Source organism: Neltuma alba, unplaced genomic scaffold, assembly GCF_004799145.2.
Source record: "Neltuma alba isolate B1F8T4 unplaced genomic scaffold, ASM479914v2 tig00011787_pilon, whole genome shotgun sequence".
In the NCBI taxonomy this organism is placed as follows: domain Eukaryota; kingdom Viridiplantae; phylum Streptophyta; class Magnoliopsida; order Fabales; family Fabaceae; genus Neltuma; species Neltuma alba.
In genome coordinates this window covers 27,684-36,992 of record NW_021636409.1, presented here as the reverse complement: position 1 = coordinate 36,992, position 9,309 = coordinate 27,684, and the positions used below count along the sequence as shown (strand labels likewise).

At 34.9% G+C, this 9,309-nt stretch overlaps 1 pseudogene; it reads left to right on the top strand.

Annotated features, from left to right (window-relative positions):
- The first annotated feature begins 1,406 nt into the window (after positions 1 to 1,406).
- On the top strand, positions 1,407 to 7,794 carry LOC114718000 (G-type lectin S-receptor-like serine/threonine-protein kinase At1g11410; annotated as a pseudogene).
- Positions 7,795 to 9,309: the final 1,515 nt, after the last annotated feature.

Below are 9,309 nucleotides of genomic sequence, written 5' to 3'. Positions count from 1 at the left end.
CATCTTCAATTTGGATTTTAAGAGGTAATTAGTTTGGCAATGCTTCTTTAATAATATTGAGTTTGGTCTCCAACATTTTACAATAGATTTTGAATTTGGGCTTTCTACTTCGGCAATGTTTGGTATAAGGAAAATGAATAAAAGGTATAAAAAAAAAATTACAATGAGTAGGATTAAAAAATTTTAATTAATTTTCAATTTTTTTTATCTTACATCTTTTTTTAAATAAAATTTTATAACTTCACTTGTCTAATTTTTAGATCAAATTCAATAAAAATTTTCTTCCCCTTCCCTCCTTACCATTTCCCTGATATCAAACATCTTGGTTCATATGCAATCTAAACTTGACTGTAAAGAAAATGATCTCATAGTAAGCACAGATGCTACGGACTTTCATTTAGATCAATTTTTTCCCACTTTCTCATATAGGGTACGCATATTTTATGAAAAGTTCATGGAAACATGAGTATAGTCGCATAACAAAGAAAGCCTAAAATAACTTTAAACGTTAAAGTAATCTGCCACCTCTAAAGCTTTTTTGGGTGGCAAGAATTTTTTTTATTTTACATTTTCTTGTCACTTTCTTGACGAGTAACCCCAGAGAAACCCTCTCAAAGACGACAAGCTTTTGGTCTTGGATAGTCCAGCCAATGCCATCGATTTCTTCTTCAGACTTGAATGCTAACCATTAATTCCACATGCAAGAGGGCCATTTTCTCTGTTGACCATAAAGTCTTCAAAGAGGCAAGAGGGGGAGAGAACTATATATGAATAAAAGCACACAAAATTTGCATCCAAACCATTTGAAGGAAGCTCTAAAACCTCATTGGTACTGTTCATTATCATGATGAAGCATTTTTCTGTTAAGCAGCTTATTCTGATAAATATTCCATTTTTCCTTCTCTTCCTTCTCTATTCTTCTTGTCACTCCCTAAACACAATATCCACAAACCAGCCCCTCAAAGACGGCGACGCATTGCCCTCGGTTTCTTCAGCCCCAATAATAACTCCAAGAACCGCTACCTCGGAATATGGTACAACAATGTTCCGAAATTGTTTGGGTTGCTAACAGAGGCAATCCTTTGAATGATACTTCTGGAGTTTTCTCTATCAGTATCCATGGAGACCTAGTTCTCAACCATACCAATCGAAACCCTAACCCCATTTGGTCTTCCCATCTTTCAGCCTCATCATCTCCCATTGATAGCTTTGCTAAACTTTTAGATACTGGGAATTTGGTTCTAAGAGATAGAGGAGGAAGGCAAAAGGTTCTATGGCAGAGTTCTGATTATCCCTGTGACACTTTGCTTCTGTCCGCGAAACTTGGTTTGGACTGAAAAGACGGTTTGGACCGGATCTTGACGTCTTGAAAATCCCCTAACAATCCATCACTTGGAAGTGTAACCATGAGGACAGCCCCGATCAGATATCCTCAAGCTTTCATGTATAAAAACATTGTTCCATTCTGGCAGGTCGGGTCATGGACAGGTCAAAGATGGAGCGGTATTGTCGTGATGAAACCCGACCTCGTCTTGTATGTGGTCTTTATTAACGACGCCAATGAAGTTAGTGTAATGAACGGCGTCAAAATGCTTGAGGACCCTTCTATATTCATAAGAGTTGTGCTCGAGGAAACGGGTCAGATAACAAGAACCATTTGGCTAGCTCGAGAAAATATATGGCTCGGAGTCTGGTACGATCCCATAGAAGATGTGATAGATTTAGAAGGTGTGGATCAAATAGTATTTGTGATCCTTATAATAGTAAAAGTTTCCATGTTTGTGTCTGCCTGGATTCGACAAGAACCTAAGAGATGGATCATCAAGTGGGCGCGTGAGGAAGTAGAATTTATCCACGTGTCAAAGGGGGGAAGGGTTTGTGAAGGTGGCAAGTTCGAAGGTGCCAGAGACATCAAAGGCACTTGTGGATAACAATGTGAATATGAGCTTGAATGGTTGCAAAGAGAAATGCTTGAAGGATTGTTCATGTAAAGCATATACAAATGTGAATGAAATTACACAGAGGGGTTGTTTGACATGGCACAATGACATGGAAGATATTAGAAAATTTAAGGTGGGGGACAAGACTTGTATGTGCGTGTGGATGCACTTGAGTTAGGTACGTATTCTTATTGACAACTTTATTTCTATTTTTATTAGTTCAATATATTCTTGTTTGAGTTATTTCTATTTTTATTAGTTTAATATATTCTTGTTTGAGTCATTTGGGACATAAATGCAAAAATACATATTGGCATGGTATTTAAACAGACCCAAATTGGCTAAATGATTTGGTCTGGAATTTTGGACAAGTCGGCTGTGTTGGATTTTATATTTATTTCTCGCATTGTAAAATACAAAATGATGTTGTTTTGAGTCAAGAAAATAATAGTCCATCATATTTATGTTTAGCAATTCTGTTTGGTTTGATTATATCTGGTTTATACATGAATTATCCTTTTCCTTATGCATTAATGCATTTTTGTATTTGAATATTACTCTTTTGATGGTTGTATATGAATTTTTTTTTATGGGAGATACATGAATATTATTGCATACTTTATTTAAATTAATTATAATATTTCAATCATAATTGGGCTGATCAATTAGACCACTAATCTTAAAACTAGAGTCGCAACTAGTTTAATAACCAATCTGACTTTTAGCATATTGGAGTATAGAGTCTCTGCATCAGGTCTCCTAGACATCCTAGTCCTCTCTTCACTTAGATGATCCAAGACAAAAAATGAATTCTCTCCCTATATATAATCTTTTTTGTAATACTACGCACTTTCCATAATAAAGCATGCAAATTAACAGTACTATCCATATACTGTATAATGTACTTTAAACTTTGATGGATATACACTTGCAGATTGCCCATTAAAACTTGTTATTTGCAGCCAAATATGAAAGGAAGTCCTACGGTTCTCTTGGCAAGAAGGGGTTAGTGACAATCATAGTTCTCTCTACTTTCTTGTTTATACTTGTGGCAACCTCTTTCTTGTACTGGTTTGCAAAGAAACGGAGGGATGGTAAGCTAATTAACTCAATTGTATATATATTGAAGTATATTATATATATGTATACATATTTTCCCTCTCTTCCCTACAATATACTTAATCTCTCACTTGAGGATGATTAAATGGATCACAACTCATCTGTTATTATCTCTTGATCCAGCAGTGAAAGGGACACATACCATCTATGTGCTTGATGGAGAAAGCAATTCAGATTTATTATTATTCAATCTAAGTGACATAATTGAAGCAACAAACAATTTCTCTGTCACTAACATGATTGGAAAAGGCGGTTTGGATTTGTTTATAAGGTAAGAATTCTTCTGTAACTAGTTTCAAACTTCATTAATTTTGATCAAGGCATACATACATACATACGTACGTCCGTACGTACGTACATGTGTTCCTGCTTTATAGAAAGACAAATAGGGCCCAAAAGGGACAGTTTTCACAGTTATAGTTTCTTGCAAGAAATTAAAGGAACATGTGTGTATAGAGTTATATACATGACTATATATGGATTTTGACTTCAAGGCATACTCCGTGATGGAATGGAGATAGTAGTAAAGAAGTTGTCAAAGTATTCTGATCAAAGCATTGAAGAATTCAAAAATGAGTTGCTATAATGACAAAGCTCCAACACAGGTGTAACACCTTACATTTATATCCTTATATTATGCCAAGTTAAGATACTCGAAAGCGCAAGATCAGGTTACCGGGTTGAAAAATCTGAGTTTAAAAAATTTCTTTTCCCATATTACTATTCACTATAACCTTAAACTTGACATAACTTTGGAAAATCATAACTAATTCTAGAAAAATCAAAACAAGGTTGTTCTAAGTTTCACTCGAAGCTGTTAACATCCTCTATCAAGGAAAAATGACCTCAGGTTCCACTTTAATCAGAAACGCATCCGATTTTAATTTCAAAAAGTACTGTTCATTTGGTCTTTTTCTGTTTTTCAGGATTTTTGCCTAACTTCAGAAAGGCATAACTTCTTGCACAGAGCTCCGATTGTGACGCTTTACCACTTGTTTTAAAGGGAAAAATAAGGTCTATTTACATGCTAAATTTCAAGGAAAAAGTCAACCATTTGACAAGGGCTTAATTGGTCAAAGTTTGGTCAAATTTAGACCATTTTTCCCCCCTTTCCCCTAATTCTAGGACCATTTCGTTTTTCACTATAAGCATACCATACTCACATATAAAGCTACTCTACCATTAATATACATCCAAAAAGGTTATCATGTTATGTGTTCATAATCAAAATATGCTTACATGGCTTGGAAAAGAAAGGTTCAACCATATAATACAATACATAGATCATAATTTCATCAAGCCATGATTACATCTTTTCCCTTCTCCTTGGAAGTAGTGGCACCTAGGATATCATGTTATAGGAGGAATGAGATTTCATAGAAATCCCAATAGCATTGAATATACAACCATCAGGTTAACATGCATAAGATGTCATGCTACATGCAGAAAAATAACATTGCTAGTCTTTATGCCATGCCATAACCATTCTGTATCCATGTCATCATCATGGAGCATATAATCATTCTAGTCAAAACTCAATCATGCAAGAGCCAAGGCATACATTGCAAGAAGTTCACATCATCTGGGCATAAACATTCTCATGGCACATAAACACACAAAGCAGAAACACTAAATGCAGGCCAACAAAATAATTGCAAGTTCACGCTACCTCGGTTCCACGCTTAATGTTTCCTCCTTGTTTTCCTCGCTTGAGGTCCTCCTAGGTTTCCAGAAAATTGTCTATCAACCATACAGTAAGGGTATGGTAAATTTCATATCCAGTATACAATTCTTTCTCAATATAATACTACCCTTGTGCCTTTCAATTTATAACTTCTGTATACCTTTCCTAATCCTTTGACTTTGGTTTGACCAAGCCTTAATCCTCAATTAAAGTCTTGAAATTCTTCCTTAATCCATGATTAATCATGTTTTCTTGGTTAATCACTAACCCTTAATCCTTAATCCAATATTTAATTAAGGTCCTCAAGTCACATAGTCATTAATATAACATAATCCTCTAAGATTAAGTCACTAATCCCTTATGGATTTAACCATTAATCATTCTCTAATTAACATGATTAACCCTTAATCATTCCTTAATCAACATGATTAATCATAATTAATCATTCTTCAATTAACATACTAATCACTAATTGCTAATTAATCAAGGTAGCTAAGCTTAATTACTTACTAATCTTTAATCAAATAACATGATTAATCTTAGCTATCACTAAACCATAATTAATCAAGGTAATTAATCCTAATATTCCTCAAATAAATAATTAACTAAAAATAATTAACACTTAGGGAGGTAAACATACCTTAATTAGCCCTTAATCGGCGATTAGAGGTGTTTAACTTTGCTTTCTCCCTTTCTCTCTCTTCTTTCTTCCTTTCCCTCTCCTAGAACTCAAGAACACAATATTCCCTCACTAGGAAACCTCTTTGGCCGAAATGTTCATGAGAGGGGGGTATTTATAGGCTTTGATTTTTCAAAATTCCAAGAATGCCCTTCGGGAAAAAGATGCAATCTCGGCTGTCCATTTTTTTTTACTTTACACATGGACAAATCCTAGAGCACACACCACAAGAAATTGACACATGGATGGACACCTATTCACCATGTGATTTTCATGTGGTAATAAAATATTATTTTAATGTTTTGTCTCTTATTTCCCTTTATGCCCTTGAACAATTTGGAAAATTCCAACTTTGTCCTCCCCCATATTTTTGGCCAAAATATTACTTTAAATATTGGGAGAAAAATGACTCATCCAATATTCAACGCAATCCACTGATTATTTGTGTATTTTCGGTTCGATTTTCCAACAATCCTGTCCAATTTACTGTCATAAAATATTGATTTCAACACCTCCTTAAATTCCCCTCATTCCAAGGGTATTCCATGATATTTCTCAAGTTTTACCTCCCTCTATATTTTCCAAATTTTATTCCGTCAAAAATCAATATTCTACCGATAATAATTCGGTAATAAATATTCTTTAAGCTAACCTCTGTACATCCAAAGGTGGGTAGTAATTTTATAAATTAGGATAATATGTCACATAATTTATCCCTATTTTTCCTTGAATTTTTGGGGCCTCTATATATTTTAAATAATGGAAATTGGCTAATTTTCCTTAATTAACCAAAAATTCCAATAATTACTAATAATTCCCTGATAAATTATTTTTTATCCTATATTCATCTTCTAAGCCTCAAACATTATTCTGTACCCTCATTTCTATTTTTCATAATTTTCTGGAAATTTTCAGGAATTTCGAAAATTATTTCCAATGCTGCCCTTTCTTGACCGATCTTTTCAAAAATGACCGTTATGTCCCTATCCTGATTTTTCCTTATAGCCTGGATCCTCTACCAGTCTACTATACTACTTGACCTTAGTCAGTCTCAAATCATTCATCAATTATGATAAAATTATCAGGGTGTGACAACAGGAATCTTGTAAGGATCTTAGGTTATTGCATACAAGAAGAAGATAACATGTTGATCTATGAATATTTACCAAACAAAAGCTTGGACTCTTTCATTTTTGGTATGCTCTTTTCATTTTTTTCATACGCAGTTTTCATCTTTGATAAAAAAGATAAATTGATCAATTCTCATTCATAATTATTCAAAAAAATTTATTCAGATCAAGCAAAACAATTACAACTAGATTGGATGATGCGATTTGATATCATTTGTGGGATTGCAAGAGGGATCTTGTACCTTCATCAAGATTCAAGATTAAAAATAATTCATAGAGACTTAAAGGCTAGCAATATCTTGTTACACAATGCATTGAACCCAAAAATTATTGATTTTTGGTATGGCTTGAATATTTGGTGAAGATCAAATTGAAGCAAGCACAAATCGCATTGTAGGAACTTAGTAAATACACTATAATGCAAAACATCACTTGTTTTGTCTTACTATGTTATGTAGGATTATACTTTTTACAATTATAAATGAATGCAAAAAATTTAATTAATTGTTGAGTTGCAAGGATCTCGTACGTTATCAATATATCTAAGTGTAGTGTACATTTTGATCAATATGTTAGAAATTACAATAAAATTATTTAGCACTTGCACTTAACAATTTTAAGTATTTTAAATTGAAGTTGTTTTGATAAGTTTCAATAATGTTTCTTTTCATATAGTGGCTATATGTCTCCTGAATATGTAATGGAAGGATTATTTTCAATAAAGTCTGATGTATATGGCTTTGGAGTTCTGCTTCTTGAAATTATTACCAGTAGAAAGAATGGTGGCCATTATGATGATATTACTTCTACTTTGGTTAAACACGTATATACTATCCATAAGGATCAACCACTCTAATATTTGATGTTCTGTTCAATCTATAATGATCTACTAATGTCTTTCAACCAATTCAGATTTGGGACTTATGGAGAGAGAATAGAGCCATGGAGATCATAGAGCCATCCTTAAAATATGAGACATGCCTTGAACATGATGATGAAGCTCTAAAGTGCATCCAGATTGGATTGTTATGCATGCAAGAGTATGCATCAGATAGGCCAACTATGCTAGAAGTCGTTTTGATCTTGAAGAATGACTCTACTCTTCCTCCTCCTAAACAACTAGCATTCGTTTTCAAGGAAACTACTCGTGATCATTCAAATCAATCAATTGGCGAAGAAGCAAATAATTCTTTATGTGGAATGTTAGGAATATCCATCAGATATAATTGTGATTTACCTTGATAGCCGAGATACTTGATCATTATTGTAGATAGTCAAACTTGTCCATATCTGATATGATTCGGCGTTATTATAGTCATTATAATATATCCCATATTTGTAGGGATACATGCATCCTCTGCTTGCATCAGTACATGTATATATGTAACCTCAAGTTATGAATAATACACACCACCTTCTGCTAAAAACAATCTCGATCCTATTCCTCTTTATTTCTTTGTTTTGGCATCAGAGCCCACATCTATGACCTCCTCCAGTACCTCTTTCACTGGCACCTCTAACTCCTCTGTGATTCCTTTCTCATTCGCCAACAAACCACTGACTATTGGTTCTAGTACTACCCCCAACTCTGTCAACTTGGACAGAGGTAATTATCTACTTTCGAAATCCACTGTGCTGCCCATCATACGTGACCACAAGCTTGATAGCCATGTTCTTGGCACCATGCATTGCCTTGATAAGTATATCAACGTCACAGATGACGTCACACCCAACCCAACATACAATGAATGGTTGGCTATTGATCAACTGCTCTTAAGATGGTTATACACTACTATCAGTTACGAAGTGGCAATGAACATGCTGAATTGCAGCATTGCTCGTGAATAGTGGAAGATGGTTGAGGACTTTTTTGGAGTAAACACTTGCTCACGTATTGTGATGTTCAGAAATGATTTGCAGCGCACCCGTAAAGGGTCTATGAAGATGGAGGGCTACCTAGCTCACATGAAAGTGCTATCTAACCAACTCCTCCTTACTGGAAGCCCGATCTCTTTGACTGATCTGATCACACAAGAGCTTGCCGGCTTGATGGAGAGTACAATCCCATTGTCTGTCAGCTACTTGACAAAGAACCAACTAGTTGGGTTACTATTACCCCTCCAATTGCACATGTGGTGCAGGTTTGCTCAGCTCACCAATCTGATCGAGGACGAGGACCACCTCGTGGTCGTAGTAATCATGGAGGACAAGGACGAGGACGTGGACGTACTAATGTAAGGCTTAACTGCCAAGTCTGTGGTTGTAATGGACACTCTGCTGTCACATGCTATTATAGGTTCAATCACAATTATACTAGTCCCTTTGAAACTATACGGCCTCAAAATGCATATCACTCTGCTTTCACAGCAGCAACACCACATATGGCTAATGACCCAGAATGGTATTGATAGTGGGGCCACCGCTCACATAACCAATGATCCTACTCAACTTGGTAACCCCTTAGAATTTTTTTGTTATTAATTTCCATCGCTAATTAATGACAGAGATCCCACAAAAAATTATATCAAAAAAATGCAACGGACTTGTGACGAAAAATTCTATCACAAATTTGTGACCGAATTCTCCATCACAAATCCATTGCTAATTTTTTTATTTTGTAAATTTAAAATACCATGGCAATAATTAATTGCGCCGCATGTCATGTTTGTGACCATCACATCATCATCGACTACCAACTCATCAACCCTTTCTCTCCCATGTTGCCATGTCATTGCCATGTGTCCATCACTGTGAGCT